Raw genomic sequence first — 19,416 nt, forward strand, 5'->3', positions numbered from 1 at the left:
AGATAGATTTTCTATTAACCTAGCCAGGCTCTAATAGTTTATCATTGAAAATAATAATGATACTACTAATAATAGCAAAAATACCCACCCCAATTATGATTGATCAAATGTCATGAGGAAAAAAAGAAGGATATAATTGATTGCAGTCATTTTTATAGATAGAGACTCAGGAGCAGGCACCCATACCCTAAAAGGATGCATTACTTTTTTAATGGCAAAAAACAGGAAACTTGACTCTGGATTACTGTGAAAGTGAGGGCCTGATCCAGAGAGTGACAGAGTAATAATTTCTTCAGCTACTGATTTTTAAAATGCCACAGGAGCGAAGAAGAGAGGTACATTTGTGGTATCTGAGGAGCATTTTATCTTTTTAAACAAATGTACAAAATAGAGTTACTAATGCTTTGATTGCATTTTAATCTCTATCACCTTCTTCTGTTACTTAAGAAAGTTTTGACTTGCTTTAGTCACTTTTTATCTCTTCCCATTTCTTTGTTACTTTTCACTGGCTCAGAAAAAAATTATTCTTCCTTGTTTTGTTTGTTTTGTTTTTCCTGCAACTGTTTAACCCAGCCTCCAGGTAAATTCCTACTTTCCTTCTTTCATCTTTATTGCTCCTCATTCTTCTTTTGTTTTCCTTCTTCTCCTTTGGTTTGACCTTGCTTCCATATACACTTTACTTTCCCAGGGTTGCTGACCTCTCTACCACCTACGGGGTGATAAGAATGGCTTTGTCTCATGCTTTTCATCACAAAAATTAAGCATGGACTTGTAATCCTTTCCTCTCTCTCAAGTGGAGAAGTGCAGTGGGAGCAGGAGGCCCTCAAGTGGCATGTCTGCAAATACACCTGCAGAGACTCTTGGACTCAGAAGGAAACTAACATGGTTTACTTGAACAAAAGCATGCCCTCTAATTTGGTTCCAGACTCATCATCAAAGTATTATTTAAATCTACTAGGATGTTTAGTTTTAATCTGAATCTGCAGAAATGCTGATCAAAAAGAGAAGCAGCAGAAATTAATGAGTAAAATCATAAAGTGGTTTAAATAGAATTTTTATGAAATCTGAATTCACCCCGGCTTGCAAAATGATCATGGGGATCTATTCATTGGACTTTTGATGATTCCTCTGGTCAAAAAAATGTGTCCCTTTCTTGAGAAGACAAGAAGAACCCCAACCTGAAAGTTGGTCTCAGCTTTCACAAGACAGTGAGGCAGAGGGTTATAAAGTAGATCCCTCTGCACTGTGGGGGGTTGATTTTGAGGATGCTCACCAGAGCTTGCATTTCCTTATAGGAAGGGGTGTGTGTGTGTGTGTGTGTGTGTGTGTGTGTGTGTGTGTGTGTTTAATTGCCTCTGTGTTGCTTGCCACCGGACTGCCCCGAATTTGAAGTTCTTCCTGGAAGGAGGAAATTATCATCTTATGGTGTAACTAATGACACTGACTACACAGCCAGGGAACAAGTTGGCATGGCAAGAAGAAAAACTGAGTAATGTCAGTGGTAGCAGAATCAGGAATGCAGAGCTCTCTTTACATTCCTTTATTCATTTATTTTCACCTTACAGATATCAATTAGCATGTGAGAATAGCAGTTTAGATAAGTTTATGCAGTCAGACAAACCAGAGTCTCATATCTTTGACCAGTGGGAAGTTACCTAACAGTTCTGAGCCTCAGATTTCTGCCTATAAACTAGGAATGAGCATGGTGCTTCCTCCTGGGTTTCTTATGGGACAAAGTGATTAGAATGAAAATCTCTGCCCTGCCACTTACCAGCTCTGAGAATCGAGCTCCATGTACCTGCCCAGTCTAAGGTTCTTCTCCTTTAAAGTAAAGTGACTTTGTGCCCTGCCCTCCTCTGCACAACTTGCCAGGTGGGGAGGGGCTCATAAAATGATTATGTACTTGGCAGCCTTTTAGAACTCTGATTAGCTTACCAACATGCCAGACCTGAAGCAGCCCGCTGTGTCTAGTCTCCCAGAAACCAGTCACATTTAGAAGGCTGATTTAATGGCATAGCAGAATATTAAAAAAAAAAAAACTAAAAAACCAAAATTCTATGCATAAAATGCTTTTCAAGTACAGGCTCTATTCGTTTGGGTGTCTTTAAAGATGAAAAGAATTTTTCATTTTGATCATCCTCTCAACAAATAATTGTTGAACACAAGCTACATGCCAGACACTATTCTGGGAACTTGAAAATAGAGAGCAAGCACACCAATAAAACCCTGTCCTTGAAGGAAACAGACACATAATTTAAAACCATAAGATATGTAAGGAAGTAAACAATACTAATGAGGAAAAATAAAGTGTTGAAGAAGGGTAGAAAGTTCTGAAACAATGAGATGACATTTTAGTATGGATGAGGCCGAATTTGGAAACAACAAAAATTCAACCAGAACCAGGTTTGGCAAAGAGTTAATAATCACCCTTGGTGAGGTAGGTTTAGTTTAACAATAAACAACAAAATAAACAAAGACGTACATACATTGATGAGACGGAGCCACAAAGTAAGGGGATCAGTACTCTTCTGGAGTGTTCTGCAAAGCTAAAGGCAATTGATTCCAGCAATAGCTGGAATTTTCACTCAAAAGACTGCTGTCGAGTGTGTACTCTGAGCCAGCACTGTGAAGGAGATGGTCAAAACAGCATGTACCCTGCACTTGTGGTACTTATTCCTGCAGAAGGAGACACACAATAAACAGTGGACATTACAAATAAGCAAATGACTTAGTATTTATTGGCTTAATTTTAGTCAAGTGATGTGGGCGTATTGAGGCAGTAGCATCACTTTTGGTGAAAAAGAGCAGGAAAGGACTCAGGTCAGGCTGAACCTTTGGGAGCTACTTAATAGTCTTCTGTCCTTGAGCAAATGTTTATGTTATTCCAATGTCAGCTTTCTTATTTTTAAAGTAATATTAACGATATCTCTCTTAAGTAGTTGCTGAAATAGTGCCATGTGGTTAAAGAGTGTAGGGAATGTGAACTACAGATGTTGTTATTTAACATAATAATATAGAATGCAAAATAATGATGACGTCTGCGCTTATTTGCATATGTAATATTTGATTGCCTTTCCTCAGCCATTTATCATTATTTCTTATTACACTTTTAAATGGACATAAGAAACACAAGAAGTGCATCTGTGCTCAGACTTGCCAATGCTGCCTTGTATTTTTGTGAATCATTGAGGCAGTCAAGTAGCCCATATGCATTGCAGCCTACTTATGCTTGGGAAGCTTCAAGAGTCGCACAGAATTAGCTGAAACAGTTCTGCGCTAAGAATTTAGCTGAGGAAATGGCAGTCTACATAAGATCACTAAACAAGATGATAAATTATACCAAAAAAGGGATACGGACAATGCTATGGAACTTATATATTTGTAATCACGGAGGTAATGTTACTAATGAGTTACTAAATTTTGTTTAAAGAAAAAAGACCCTTGTCCCACTGCCTCATTTTTACCTTTTCTCAGTCATTCCTCCCAGGTTGTGGGTATTTTTTTTTCACATGCATAAATGTATGTATATGTGTATGTGTGTGTGTGTGTGTGTGTGTGTGTGTGTGTGTGTGTGTATTGTTTTACACATACTGTTTATTTGTACCTGTTCTCAGGCATGTATCATGTAACCCCAGGGCTCAGTCCCTTGCCGTGAGCACTTGGTGGGAAGGGGGAGACAGGAACTTCAGTTGTCTGCTCTTGCAGCCTTGGCCTTGGTTTGCTTTCAGTGTTTCCTTCTCTGACAGCTGTCAGCCAGACCCTGGGCTTCCACCATAGAACACCAAGGTGTGCCCTCAGGGGTAGAAAATGGTCCTATTTATAAGCTTTGCCTAACTAAGAGATGACTGCCTCCCAGCCTCACATGGCCTTAATTTTCCATAGTATTTACAATACAAGGCTAGGTAGACATGACTGACTTAATGAAGAATTTGGAGATGCTTCTGTGAAAAAGACACGGGAAAACAATTTGATCCTAAATATTAGAATCTCTGGGGACATCCTAAATATTTAGGATCTCTGGGTGGGGTCATGTCCCTTATTCTTAACTTCCAATCTTTCCTCTGTTCTGTACTCCTACTTTCTCTTCCTCAGAAGGAACCTTTATTTCATGTGTTCATGGAGTGATTGTTACAACAGCAGTAGGAAAACTCCCTCCAGTCTCACAGACATAAATACCCTCCCCAGCACAGGCCACATGAAGTCTCGTGATCCTGGCAGCACACCTCCCATACCTGCCTTCTGAGTGCAGTGAGGGAGAAGCTGCTCCCACAACCTTCTTGCCTGCATTGAGAGTAAATTTGAGATCAAGTTTACACATGTTCACACACACACACACACACACACACACACACACACACACACCTGTGCATGCACACACCTGAATACTCCCAAAATCAAACACTAATTCTCAAAGACAGTGTAGCTTAATCCATAGCAGGTAGCAGAAACCTATTCTTACTGGCAGTGCCATCTAGCCAGAACACTTTGGCCATGATGCATCAAGCCACAGCTTCTCCTTTCTCATTTCTTGGTTTTCCGGCCTATGGTCCTTGACGCTGTAAGAAACAAAAGCCTTTTAGTCCATCTTCTCTAATGGAAATTAGACTTGAAAGTTTTTTTCTCACAGACCAGAACCCAATCTTACACTAGGCTTCATGCTTCACTCTGACTGCCTTCTTAGAGCACTTGAAACACAATAAAGGGAGAAAACTAAGTTTATTCCAATTATTTAAAAGTCATGTACATTGATATACAGATAAGTAACTTACCTAAAACTACATGGTGCCTCTAAGACTGACATTGTTTATGATCCAAATCATCTGATTATTCATAGTTTTATTATTATTTTTTTTACTGAATTTGATGCAGTCTATGACCCTAAGCATATATAATGTGTCCTTTTTATTTATTTTTAATCAAAACAGCAGTGAAAAATTTTAGAAAATAAGCATGATCTCATTGACTAATAGACCTTTCTGTCCACTATTTTTATCCTTGGCCTCATTGCCTGATTGTGAGAAAGTGAGAAAAGGCAACTGTTGGTGACTTAGTTTCTCCATTTGTGAAATTGAGAAAATAACACTTTGCACCTCACTACTTCTCATTGGAGTATGGAGACTTAATAAGTTAATGCTAGGAAGCACTTTGCACTCTCAGAGTACCTTTTACTAAAGAATATCAAAGTATTACTGTGCCTATTATTAATAAATGGGGTTGGCCTGAGCATAGAGCCCTAAGAGAACGCCTTTGTCACTTCTCGGCATGCAGATTGGGTGTCATTTTCTGTGACCCTCTTTACTTTGCCTGCCAACAACCTGCTCGTTAACCTAGATAATAGCACTATTTTGTACTTTTCTGCTGCCTTTTATTCAGGGAACTCCAAATGCCTTGCTACCACTATTAAATCACACATCATTATGCATAGGTAAGGTGTTACAAGTACTATTAAACTTAGCAGGTGGGTGGGTAGAGCAATCAGAAAATGGAAAGGTAGGGGCAGGAAGTAGTTGTGATTTCCTGAGCCAGCCCCACTAACTTGGGTTTCCGTGCCTGCCCCAGCAACTAACACCCCCTCAGCTTTGTGCATCTTCTCATTCTTCCTCCTCAAAAGCCAAGTCTAAAGTCTAAAAAAATTGCAGCGGCTTCACTGGAATGTTCTATTTTCAGCTATTTCCACAAGGAAATCAATTAAATTTGTCTGACAGTCTAGTTTTCCTGAAGCTCTACTGGCAGAGGGTTTAACTTTATATCATCTTCCACAGCCCCAAAACAAAACAACCATTTTATTTCATCCTCAATGAAAGGAACTTCTATTTATCTTGGTAAGGTTCCCAGTGCCAGCTAATCTGTAGTCACCAGTCAGATTACCTTTGTTCGCAGCACTTTGTGGTTATTGTATCTTAGTGCATGAGATTCTGAGTCTGTGACAGAGGAAGCATGTTGTCATTTTAATGAATGGAATTTTCTTCCACTGCCGCTCTTCCCAACAGTCTATTTCCATAACCATCAAGATGTCAGATGCAAAATAAAACCAGTTGCAACACAGCACTCTGCAAAAGCCAGTTTTGATTATTATTGAATTATGTGGCTGGAAAAACTGAGACATCACTGTTCTCATCTTTAAGTTTTTGAAATTTCCCTCTAATTGGAACAAAATTATCACTAATTACAACAGAGCTTTTAAACCTCAAAGAACCTAAGCAAGTAGAAGTAAAGGGAGTGTGTGAGGCATTGTTAAGAAAAAGATCTAAACCTGGGCTTGGTTGTCTCAGAGCCTAGCTTTTGGATGCTATCTCACACCTTTAGAAGTTGATCAGTGAAGATAAGTGAGCAGTAGCATGATTTGGCAGGAAGAACCAGAAATTTGAAGTCACGATGCATAGATTCGGGTTCAGAACTGTGTGATGTGAAGACAGTTGCCCCACACATTGTTTCACTCATCTTTGAATTGAGGATATTAAAATCAGCTCTGTCTGCCTCACAGTGCGGAAGTGATAACTTGTAAGAGAACATTTAAAAGTCTTTTGTATATTCTAATATGTGATGGAAATAGTCATTAACATTGTTAGCCAAGACTACACTTAATTACAAAGGAAAATCTATAATGAAAAATATGTAATGCGTCTAAAACACAAACAGAAAAGACGTTTTACAATTCACAATTGCCCCTTGTCTATTATGATGGCACCCTTCTCTTAGTACAATTTGAGATGAAAAAGTCAAAAATTGGCAAGAAAAATAATGAGATCTCTAGGTGACCAATTGGGATTCTTTCCTGGGCACCATGCTTTATAAGGGATACCTGCAGTGCTTGAAAAGCACTGCTCGAGTAACAGCAAAATTGAATCCACACTTAATATCGTTATAATTAGCACTGGGCAATTTAGTGATGAACTTTATAGCATCCCCTTGGTTTTGCAGAATTTCTACTTCACAATGACTTTACTTGAACAAATGACTTAACCTTTTTCTGCCTCAGTTTTTTCATAAATATGACAATTTATAGACTTTTGTATCCTGACCATGTAATGTCATAGAATCAATTATATGTACAAGCATGCGGAAATGCTCACTATAATTTAGAATCTCATGAAGGTTGCTTCTTGCTTTTTATGTGCTGTCAGTTTTAGGCTGCTTTTTCTTCCTGCAGGGCAGAGGGAAGGATGGGTAGGAAGGAACTAAAGAGTGCTCCAAGGAGATGAAATTTCTGAGAGTTACAGGATGAAGTGAAATATGAAAAATGTCAGCTGACCACCAGGAATAAACAGATTCCTGGCAATAGCCATTATTAGATTGTGGAATTGCATCTCTCAGGAAGTGGTAGAAACATTTATTGCTCAACTGGATAAAGTACTCTCAGGGGCCAAATGACCTGCCATTTCCTTCCATATTATCTATGAGGTTTTTTTTTTTTTAAATAATAACGAAACCACCAAAATTGGCTACAGTGTTATAATCACTCACAGATAGATTTCTACCTGCATCATAATCACGGCTGCCCATGTTCTGAGGTAATTCCTCTGCATTTGGCTTGGTCTTGGCCACTCCTCCAGTCTATTTGCTGCCAGGTCTGCATTTACAGAGGGCTACATTAGAACCTCTACTAGCAATGCATGCATTTAACAATGTTGAGTTACTGTGCTTTTCAAACAGTGACTTGGATTCAGACATACCATGAAAATGTTATGCTGCACAAATGCTAAAGCTGAGGCTGAGAAAGGATGCTGCCTGATGAGGAGCTGCATTTCCTCTGCCAAGTTGAGCGTATGATTCAGTTTCTCCTATTTGTTCAATTGTAGTAAACATTTTTCACGGACTTTGTGCAGTGTTTGCAAAAATACTTCCTAAGTAAAAATAGAAAAATAAACTTTCTTCTTTGTACAGTTTTAAAAAATATCTTTTGAATTGGAAAAATCTTATGAAAAAATGATGAACTTTTCATAAAACAAACCATGTTTGATGTTTACAAATGTGTCATTTACTTGTTATTAAATTTAGTATTTAAGAAGATTTTATATATATATATATATATATAATTTTGAGGCTGGGCTCTGGAAGATGATAGAATTCTCCTAAATGTATTTCTTTAATTCTACTTCCTCCTTTGATCTGCCAAAATAATCTTGTCTTTGGAATTACAAATATTATTAATTATTATTATTAATTTACAAAAACAGTAATTATGCTTGTTTCGGTAAATCAAAAGCTGAAATGATGACTCATGTAAGAAGGAGGCAGTGGCTGGTGGGGCTAATGCTCCTCTCCTGGTTCTGCCTCATCTTCTCCAGCAGCTTCGCACACTGCCCATTTCCCTCCTAGTGTGTGACTTCTTGAAGCTGGGCCTGGCTTCATCATCCTGGTATTTCTGGCTCTTAGCATAATGCCTGGCACAGAGTAGATGTTCAATAATTGTCTATTATAGTAATAAGTTCTGAGGGCTTTTCCAACTATATTGTTTTCCTTAAACCATTTCAGGAAAGAACTTCGAAAAAACTACATAAAAAAATATATATATATATACATATGTTTGTGTGTGTGTGTGTGTGTATTTTTACTAGAGAATCATTTGAATTAAGATGTAAAATCTGTGATCTATCCTTAACTTGTGTGTCAGGATTTTATGTCTCTTACTTTTCTTTTAATCTAAAGTACCTTTTTATATCCTGCATCATGGTCACAATTTTATTCAAAATTATTAAACTCTTGTTGTCAATTTCTATTAGATCCTACAATTGATAAACTTTCAATAGCAGAAATTTCCAGATGTAATCTCTACATAATACTTGGCAATTAAATACTTTTATTTGCTTAATCCAAAGCATCATTTGGACCTTGTGAGGTAAAAGCATAGGTATCATGGCCTTTATTTTATAGATGGGGAAACTGAGGCTCAAGGATGATGAGTAATTTGACTGAAGTTTCACAGTGAATTGGTGGTACCTTTGAGCCTTAAACACATCTTCTGACTCCAAATCCACCAGACAAATCTGTAATACCACATTTGCTGCAAGAGAGTTTCTGACTCTTTTTTTATTTTTTAAGTATACAGTACATTAATTAGACATTTATATAGTTTATAAAACCATCCCCATAATTGCTCCTTCTCTCCTCTGGTTTTCACATAGCTAATATATTAATGCTAACTGCATTCCCTATGCTAGGCTCCCCATCCCCATGACCATGACTCTGATGTTATTCACAGTATTCCCATCTGAGCCATAAACCTGCCTAAATCTGGATGGCAGAGAACTCACCATCTCTTGATGATTCTGCCATCTTGAGCTACTCGACTTAGGAATTCCCCCACCTCAAAATATTTGAAATAAACTTTCAGTCAACAAACTAATTCAAAAATGTTATTGAACTACTGAGTGCTGGGTTTTTTCTCTTCAGCAGTGAATATAATTCAGAAATGCCTGCAATGGTCAGTAGCTTAAGTCTAGGAGCTATAAAAGCTGTGTTCTCTGGACATTAAAAAAGAAGGACCAGGGGCATAGAAGTGACTAAAGAAAGGGACAATGGAAGAGGGAATGAGACCCAAGAAACATCCAGACTGAAGAAAAAGGGAAATGAACTCCAGCAGAGTGAGGATCAGTGGGAGGACATGGAAGAAAACTGAGAAAATGGGGGGCATAGAAATCTGAGATTGATAAAACAAAATGGGAGTGGAGGCATTAGAGTTCACTTTGCACAAGTATAGAATAAAATTACTAGAACTGGATCTACTCAACAAAAAGAGGGTGATCAAAAGATGTGCAGTGCCAATAATGTGGAAATGTCTCAAGCATATTTATTAATTGAACTTGTCTTTGTTATTGGTGTTGTTCTTTAAGGGCTGTCAAAAGAGTTGTCCACAATTCCACTTGCTGTTTTCTGTGTATGGACAGGAAATCTAAATGTCTCCAGGCCTTTCAGCCTCTGACTACAATGAGTGCATATAGAGTCCTCTCAGGTCCTTAAGGCCTCCAGGTAGGAGTGGAGCACTGTGCTCTAGAGCAGACCTGTGCCTGTAGGCACATCTTATTAACTCTTCAGTTGTCAGTTTCCTCTGTGGCCATGTTCCCGTGGCCACACACATTTTCTGCTAGTGGTTGACTGAGACTTCAGAGAACCGGACCCTTCACTCCCTGTGAAGGAAAAATTTGGGGAGATAAGAAAGGACGTTTTATCCCAATTTATCACCGGGGTCCCGGAGTGCACTGCTTATGTCAGAATATTCTGAAGTATCTTATAAAAATGACTCATTCGAACCTAAACATTTCCTCTGTAGGGACTCAAGACTACTTCAGAGAAGTATCCTCACCATCCATCTCTATTTCCCACTGAATATGTTCATTTGTTCCTGTGTTGAAAGTGCCCCTGTATATTCCCTTTTGCAACAATATTTCTGGTAACTGCAAACAACTAGACTGGATGTCAGAGTGAGCTCAGTGGGTTCAAGATTCCCTGCTGCAAACATGTTGAAGGCCAAATAATGCCCCTTGCAGACAAACTGCATGTAGTAAGCGTCTGACGTATAGTGACTACCCTGAGAAGTAGATGTTGATCCTGTCCCCAACAAAAGTGCAGACATTGTATGCTGGGAGTCATCTTAAAAGTAGTAAGAAAAATGCTTTCTCTAGAGAAAATATGTTCTTAACCTCAAAGAAATATTTTAGTGTAACCATGCAAGATAAGGCTTTGCGTGAAGGGTTAGCTTTATGATTTATAATCTTCTTTTATGAAAGAATAGCCTGGAAACGTTAGGTCACACTTGCATCTAAGGATTTGAAATATTTAATCCAAAGAGAAAAGCTTTTGAGAATTTATCTGGCAGGGGATTTTTTCCTGCCGCTGCCAAGGATGAGGCAAAAGAAGGTTTGCATAGGGCAGGAGATGGGTCCCATTAAAATTTTATTAACATGCTTTGAAGTTACAGTATAACCATGTCCAAAATATTTTCCCAGCCCATTGTCTTCTTTAGCCACCTCTGCCTTATCCAGCATGCTTATCCACAAGCAATGAAATGAGCCCCAAACTTAGCATTTGTTTAGTCCTGAATTTATCTCAAGTAGCAATCTGACTTATGAGAAGCCATTCTATCTCTCTTGCTCCCAGTTTATTTGTCAATGAAGAAAGTAGATGTGACGGGCTTTAAGATTCTCTCTAGCCCTGCCCTGTGTTAATCTATGAGGAATTTGCTAAACTGCTTTTATTGATGGAAAACCTAGATACCTTGGGATATTTTAAAACAAAGTCCACCTAAAAACATATAATAAGCCTGGATTATTCAAACCTCAGTTTCCATCTGTAGTGCAACTGTAAACAAACAAACAGCTTCAATGGGTAAATGCTAAAAATAGTTGGGTGCTTTAAAAATACTAATTATTAAAATTAATAATTAGTACATAGGAAAAGTTATCTCTGAAGTACATGGTATTATTTTCTGAAATCACAGTGCCCCTTGCCAGCTACTTAAAAACTGGATTGTTCAAGTTTCTTCACTGCTTTTACTTTTCATTATAAGTTGCAAAATTGGTAAGCATATGAATTGGAGATGCTTACTAATCCACACTAACAGTATACTCAGATTAATATAATTTAACTTAAAGAAATGAGATAAAGGAGAAATAAATAAATGCTAAACATGTGTCAGCATCCTATGGGAGTAAACTTTTCAAAAGTAATTTAACTAACTTAAAAAGAGTAAAATTAATAAAGCAGTTTTGATTAGTGGATCTCCTGTTTTGTGTTAGATTCTGTATATACATACATACAAACATGTATATGTATGTGTGTGTGAGAGTGTATATATTTGTATTTATGTGCATCTCTATGTGTATAGAAATGTATAGTTATCTTGAATACATATATACAACCTGAACATATAGGAGTTATTTTCTGAGATTCAGAAGTGACTCACCTGGTATCTCTCAGCTAGTAAAGGAAGAAGTCCAGAATGAAAAGCAAGTACCTGGCCCTAAAGATAATTGTTTTTACATTATACCCCATTTTCTCAAGTCAGGGCTTTGTTATAAAACATCCTGGGGGCTGCTGTTTCTATACTGTTATATTTAACTGAAATAAGTTGCAAAGTTTGTTGTTTTTTTTTTTTTAACATTGTGAGCTTTGATTTATTTATCTATAAAAGGGAGGATAAAAATATCTACCTTAGGGAAATATTGTCAGATTGAATGAGATACAGTAAGTGGAAATGTCTACTGAAGTTCCTGCTAAATCATCAGCTTGTGCAGTATATTAGTTACACTTTCTTCAACTTCCATTGGACCTGGATTTATTTTATTTTATTTATTTTTATTTTTCTCATGTTAGGAAAAAGAAATTGCACTTATTGCCTCAAAGAAGTAAGAAAATAGTTATTGGATGCCTTCTATTCTGTTGTAACTTTTTAACCTGTCATATTTCGAAGTTGGTTGAGGTAACGATTAGAAACTCTTTTGTGTTTCTGCGATAGTTAACTGCTCAGTTTAGTTATATGAATTCCAGGTCTTTCAATGTCTCCAAGAGTTCAAACTCCTTTTTTTTTTTTTTTTTTTTTTAAAATTAACTTCCAGATACTGAAAATATCTTTGTCTTTCCTACAGTCTCAATCCCTCTAGTTTAAGAGTCTGTTCTCCTCTAGGGGCTTTTTGAAAGAGAAAGTTTTCCTCTTGTCAGACTCACCTTGAAGCCCGACTGGATAGATTGCAATTGCTTTCACCATGCATCTTGTCTCAATGCAGACCTTCGGGGGACAGGCCTGTTACATTACCCAGTCTACAAGGGCAGATAATTTAATAAGGTTATCATATTTTGCCTCTATAAAGTGACTCGAGAACACCCTTTTTAAAAAAGTCATGTCAAACGGTGTTCCATTTAAAATTCAGTTACCGAGTAAGGCAAGTGGGACACGAATCCATGAACATTTAGTATAACTCAAGTTTTGAGATGAAAACTGGCCCAACAGTCCTTTGTTCCACGTCGTGCAGGAAGGTGAGGAATTTTGTGGCCGTCTGTAAGTTATTAAGGTCTCTGAATAGAATGACATCAATAGACAACACCAGCAAAAACACCTCCAACTTCTATACATTCAGCTTTTCAGAAATATTCACTTATGTAATCCTGTCTTGACTCTCCTAAACTACAGTGCATTTGCCAAATTCAGGCTTTTCCGAATTAATGTAACTGAAGAATTGACCTTTCAAGGGATCTTATAAAGTATTGTCTAGGGGCCAATGGTCTAGTTTGAGGAGCCTTTCCATCTTTAAATAGCGGTGTTTGTTGGTACAATTATTTGAATGTTCTATTGTATTTTTCCTTATCTTTTTTAATAAATGAAAAACAGAAAATGAAAGGGATAGAATGAGTGTTAAGAAGCTGAGTTCATAGGACAGTTGAGAGAACGGGTAAATGAGTGGGCATGACAGGAACAGCAAAGCTTTACAAAATTAACATGTAAAATACTGGAAATATGATGTTGAAAATTGTCTCCAAAATGTACAGTGTAATTATGAATATAACTTTTTTTTGGTGGTTTTCTCTTATAATTGCCTCTTACAAAAAGTAAGCCTGTTTCTGACCCTAACATTTGAATTTTATGTGGCCATGCAAGAACCCCCTGGCAAAGCATGACGCTGTCTGTATTGTCAAAGTCCTGCTTGTCCTGGCTCTAGTCTAGCTTTTCTGTAGGACACAGATGTGACTCTGGGAGCTTTTATGGACAGATAATATTTCTCTTATTTCTGAAGTCCAAACAAGTTTCCTCATTATTGAAGAACGCATTTCAGGATATAAAATCTAATTTACACAGCTGTGTATGGTTTGGGACCCAGCTAACTTAGAAATTGATTTCCTTCCTCTGCACAGTCCAGGCAATTGAAATAACTTGAATGTTTTCTTTTAATACAGTCACCCACATTTAAGGCATGGTGACCTAAATTTTTCCCTTAAGAAATCATATCTCTGAAAATCTATTACCTTTCGTTTTTAATACTTGCTCCAGGGACATATGGAGAAACTCAGCATAACATATAAAGTATGCTTGTTGTTTGTGTTGCATTTGGGTCTTTTTCCCTTCCTCTGCTTTCTTCAGTCTGCCTTTCCTCAAAATGATATGAGCTTTCATTCATTCATTTGTCATCATCATTATCATCATCATTATTTTAAATTGCAAGAATTTTAGCTGCTTTCATTAATTATTTTTTATTGTGGTTCTAAGCAAATTACAAAATGAAATGAAGAAAGTAAATATTAATATTTCAGAGAGAAAAAAACATTCAATATTTAAATTAATTAAAGGCAAGCATTGTTGGTTCTTAAAATTAAGAGGATATAGAATGTTCTTTTTTATTTCTGAGGTTATATATTAACAATGCTACTGAAAATCTTTGGCATTTCTATGCTGTATTAACTTGTAGTCAAATAAATTTATGTTAGTTTATAAAATACTCAGTATGGCCCATTGAATTAGGTATGAAAAGGTGTTTTTAGATTTAATAACAATAGTTTACATTGATAGTTTTGTATTTGAAACCACATATGTATTTCTTCAATTAATATGAGAAGAATTCATAACACCTGTATTATAGATGAGAAAAATGAGATTCCAAAAGGGTAAATGAAGCTGACAGACTCAAGGACTAAGATTTAAATTTCTGATGCCAAAGTCAATATTCTTTCTTTCATGGTGAAGAAAAGCCTACAGGAACTTTTTCTAGGTTGGGCGGAGCCTCACCAGCCCTGTGTAAGGCTTGTGACCTTACTTACCTTGTAGACTCCCTCCACCACTCTTTTGTATTCCCTAGTAGTGTTTAGCACTAAGCCATCATTTTCAAGGGCACCTTGTGCTTACTCTTAGACCAAACAAAGGAAGTATGGCCGAAGAGGCTGCATGTACATGCAGCCAGGTGGGAAGGGGTTGTGCAGTTGTCTCAAGAGAAGAGGAAGATACCAATTGCAAAGGCTGCTGTAGAAGAAGAGAAGGGTACCTGGGGACCCTGACTGAGCTGAGAGGGTAAATCACAATAGCTAATAAAAAGCGAAGAGCCCAAAGCCTGAATGTTTTGGGAGGTAAGTTGTGGATGTGAATTTTCATGATCTGTATTGCCAGACGATCTCTTCCTTCCTAGCTCCTCTCAGTGAATGGCTGTTTGAGTACATGTATATATGTACACATTAGCAAAGCTGTGAGTGAGTCCTCCTCCCACTCTTTCCCTTCAGATAACCCTCCTTCTCCCCTAAGGGAGGTTAGTGCCTTCTTCATTGCCTGGGGTTCCTGTGCTCACACACTTTGTCTCCTCAGCGGCTTAGACCACAATTCCCACAGAGTTTACATCAGCAACTCTCATACTTTTTGTTCCCAGGACCCCTTTACATATTTAAAATAATTGAGAAGCCCAAAGAGATTTTGTTCATGTGGATTATATCTATCAATACTTTCATATCAAGCATTAAAACAGAAAAATTATGTTTATTAATTTTTAATAGTAAAAACCCATTACATGTTAATATGACACATTTTTGTGGAAACTAGCTATATGTTCCTCCAAAAAAAAATTAATGAGAAGAGCAGTATTACACTTTTGAAAATCTCTTAGCAAATAGCTACATTCTCATATCTGCTTCTATATTCAATCTGTTGCAATGTGTCATTTTGTTTGAAGTAAATTTTAAAAATCTGCCTCCATACAGATTGTATTTGGAAAAGGAAGGCATATTTTAATACACTTTTGAGATAACTGTAGATTTTCTTCTTTGATACTCTACCAAAAGTCAACAAGTTGTAATTTCTGAAAGAGAAGCTGCAATGTGAAATCTGAAACTGTATCAACTAAATTGTCTCTGTTACATTAAAATCCACCGGTCTTTTCTGTACTATTTTTGCAACTTCCTGTGAATCAGTAACTACTTCAAAATAAATGTTTTAAATAGTTTAAATAGCAAAGAATGTGAATAGACATCTCCATAGAAGATATCTGAATGATGAATAAGCACAAGAAAAATAAACATCATTCATCATTAGGGAAATGTAAGTTAAAATCACTGTAAGATACTACTTCACATCCACTAGTATAGCTGCGATAAGTTTGACAGTAACATGTATTGGGCAGAATGTGGGAAAATTGGAACTCTCATTTATTGCTAGTGGGAATGTGAAATGGTGCGGTCACTTTGGCTGTTTCCCAAATTGTTAAACTTGGACATCCCATGTGACCCAGCAATTCTACTCCTATTTGTTCATACAGAAGAAATGAACGCATATGTCCACACAAAGACTTGTATGCAAATGTTGATAACAGCATTATTTACAATAGCCCCAAAGTGGAAACAATAAACAACATAAATGTCCATAAACCAGTGAATGGATTAAAAAAAATGTTGTATGTGTGGTATATTTATGTAATGAATGGAATACTGTTTGGCAATACAGAGAAATTCAGTACTAATACATGCTACAATATGTATAAACCTTGAAAATATAATAAATGAAAGAAACTTGTTATGAAAGAACACACACTTTATAATTCAATTTAAATAAGGTAGATGGAGAAGGCAACTCTTTAGGGACAGAAAGTAGATTAGTGACTGGTAGCACTGGGGTTGGGAGTGGTGAGTCACTGCAAAGGGAAAAGAGGTTTAATTCGGGTGTGATGGAAATGTTCTAAAATTAGGTTCTTGTGATAATTGCATAACTCTACATATATACTTAAATGCATAGAATTGTACACTTAAAAAGAGTATTTTATAGTATGTAAATTTTATCTCAATATCCATCCACTGATCGATTTTGCACTTGGATATTTTACTATTTCCAATTTTGTAAAATCTCACAGTGGACATTTGGAAAATATTGGTTTAAAGAGTTATGCAAATCTTCTACATATTGACACATTTCATTACACAATATAAAAAATAACATTCATTAACAACACCACCAATCTCATCAGAAAAGTATTTAAATATGTGGAAGCTGTCAAGTTCATGGTGATAAATTCAAGTTTTTCACAACCCTTATTTTCCCCATGAAAGTTCAAATGGTATCACTGACAATAAATACTACCAATTGTTTTCCCTGAAGTGACACTTCATTCCTTTTTGAGAAAATGTCTGCGAGATACCAATTCTGAATAACCATAGTTTGTCTGTAGTTCATTCAAAGAAAAATAGTGTGTCTTAAAAAACTCACCCAGTTCAGCTCACAATTCAAGCAATCACACAATTGCTTTTCTCTGCTGGTCATTTATTTGGTTAGGGGCCAGAGAGTAAATATTTTAGGCTTTATGCAGAAGTGCTATCTATATGGTTCCTACATACAGAATATTAAAAATACGTACAGTTGAAGGTCAAGATACACTATAAAATATATTCAATTATTAACTTTCTTTGCTTCATCATGGACATCTTTGAGTGAAAAGGGCTTTATTTACTTGTTTTTTTTTTTTTTTTACTGTGCATACATGGTGTTGAAGCATTCAGTGACAACCAATACACTTTGGTGGCACTGCTTTGATTCAAGAAGATTTACCCACCATTGCACCTTGAGTGTACGTGCTCACCGACGAAAAAGGCAAATGTCATAGAATTATTCTGAGAGTAGTTTTCACCTCACAGACCCTCTGAAAAAGTCTCAAGGTCTCACTTGGACAATTGCTATTCTAGATGTCTTTTCCCATTCATCCTTCCCTTCATTTTCTCTCATGTGAAAGAATACCATATAAAAATCACTCCTAGCATGATTTTAATTTAGGAAGAATCTAGTTAAGTGTTCTTGGGCAAGTTATTTCATCTTTCTGAATCTCAGTCTCCTTGTCCATCAATTGGGGAAAATAATACTCGTGCATTTTTTTTTAAGTATTAAATGAGCATTTTAGTAAAATACATAGAAGAGTGCTGTGTACAATAGTAAATATTGTATTGCCAATTATATTCTTTTTGTGTTATGAATTAATTTTCTACATGCTGTTAATTATGTGCATGGAAGAAATATCACACTCAAAGAGAATTCTCTTATTAGTAGAATTTTAGGTACAATGATGAGAAGGTAGAGACAGTCTGTTGGGGTGGAGCCTACCCACACTGGACCCTCCAACAGAGCCACTTAGGGATTACAGCCCCACATCCCTTGAAATCTGTTTTTTACCCCCCACTTTTTAAGCTTTAGACAACCTTTGATATAGATGTAGAATTAAAAAGGAAACAGATTGTATTAGGATGCAGTTATTAAAGTATTTACAAAATTTGTGTAGCATGTGCTTCATGATTATTGCATTAAATAAAATCTAGCAGTGAGACCAACAACTAAGATATATTAGAAGACGTGTCAAGTGAAAAAGGGTATTTCAAAATATTGGCAACAAATATAACATGATATGAAAATAACTGTAATTTCTCTGGGTGATAAAGCCACAGATACTGCTGACACTACTCTGATAGCTTCCTTATATTCATAAATAAAGAATATGCTACATTGCAATTAGAGAGCAGTAGAAATAAAGATGTACTTTAGCTCTCAATTGAAGCTGATAGACCTCCCCAAATTCTATTCACAGACCCCTGGGGGAACTCATGGACCCTAGGTTAATAACCTGTGTTCTATATTATCTCCTTCAGCATTTCGCTTTTGGCCCATAGTTAGTAAGGCAAGAAAAAAATGTTGAGGAATTGTCAATTGTCTGATGAATTTGGGAGCAGGGGCATCTAGCTAGGTCTGATGTTTTTACCTGGATTATGATTATTTGGGTGCAAAGTCTATTTCCTGAATAAATACTCATCTCTCATATCAACTTAAACTCAGTTGATGGAGGTTTAGGAGATAAGAAAACTATAATGTACTTAATTACCAGTTATAAATTTACAGGTACATATAAGACTTTTCTAACTCTTCAAACAATAACCTCTTACTCGGTGGGTAGTTTCTGCTCCAGCCATGATTTGAATTACACAAATATACACATGAGTAATTTTAAATTTGAATTGAAATGTAAAGACACACGTATGCATGTGCGCGCGCGCGCGCACGCGCGCGCGCACACACACACACACACACACACACACACACACCCTTTCCACAGTGTAGAATCTTAAGATAGACAAATTGTTTAACTTCCAACACCCTGTCTGGCCCTAATTGATTCTTCTTACCCAGCTGAGCATTTTAACACGTTTCAAGTTGAAGAAATTTACCAGCACTAATTTGATGCTGCAACTGTTTATGAGCCTTTTAATGGGCAAAGGGAGGATTGATCTAATTTCTCAAGATGACTGGGGAATATGTTAAGTGGCACCTGATCGGTGTAGTGGGAAAAGGTAAGAACAGTCATCCATAACCATTGGGGGTTAGAAGGGCTTATTCTTGTTCCATGAGGATCAACTCTTAATGGAGAAGGATGTTTTTCTATAGGGACTTTAAAGTTTCTTTATTAATGAGGATGCCTCTTT

At 36.7% G+C, this 19,416-nt stretch overlaps 1 protein-coding gene and 1 long non-coding RNA gene across 12 annotated transcripts in view; one reads left to right on the top strand and one right to left on the bottom strand.

Annotated features, from left to right (window-relative positions):
• The window catches only part of OPCML (opioid binding protein/cell adhesion molecule like), a 1,143,910-nt gene that overhangs the window by 641,014 nt on the left and 483,480 nt on the right, over positions 1–19,416 (top strand). The window lies entirely within an intron of this gene.
• The window catches only part of LOC107506974, a 93,132-nt gene continuing 82,807 nt past the window's right edge, over positions 9,092–19,416 (bottom strand). The window contains exons 2-3 of one of the 2 annotated variants that reach the window (XR_001596034.2): positions 12,664–12,756; positions 9,092–10,127 (exon numbers count right to left, since the gene is read on the bottom strand). This is a non-coding gene — a long non-coding RNA (uncharacterized LOC107506974). Of the gene's footprint in view, positions 10,128–12,528; positions 12,757–19,416 lie in introns of those variants that run through there. The other variant, XR_004950937.1, reaches the window with a different exon arrangement.

The sequence above is a fragment of the Rousettus aegyptiacus genome, unplaced genomic scaffold (genome assembly GCF_014176215.1).
Source record: "Rousettus aegyptiacus isolate mRouAeg1 unplaced genomic scaffold, mRouAeg1.p scaffold_m13_p_5, whole genome shotgun sequence".
Lineage (NCBI taxonomy): Eukaryota > Metazoa > Chordata > Mammalia > Chiroptera > Pteropodidae > Rousettus > Rousettus aegyptiacus.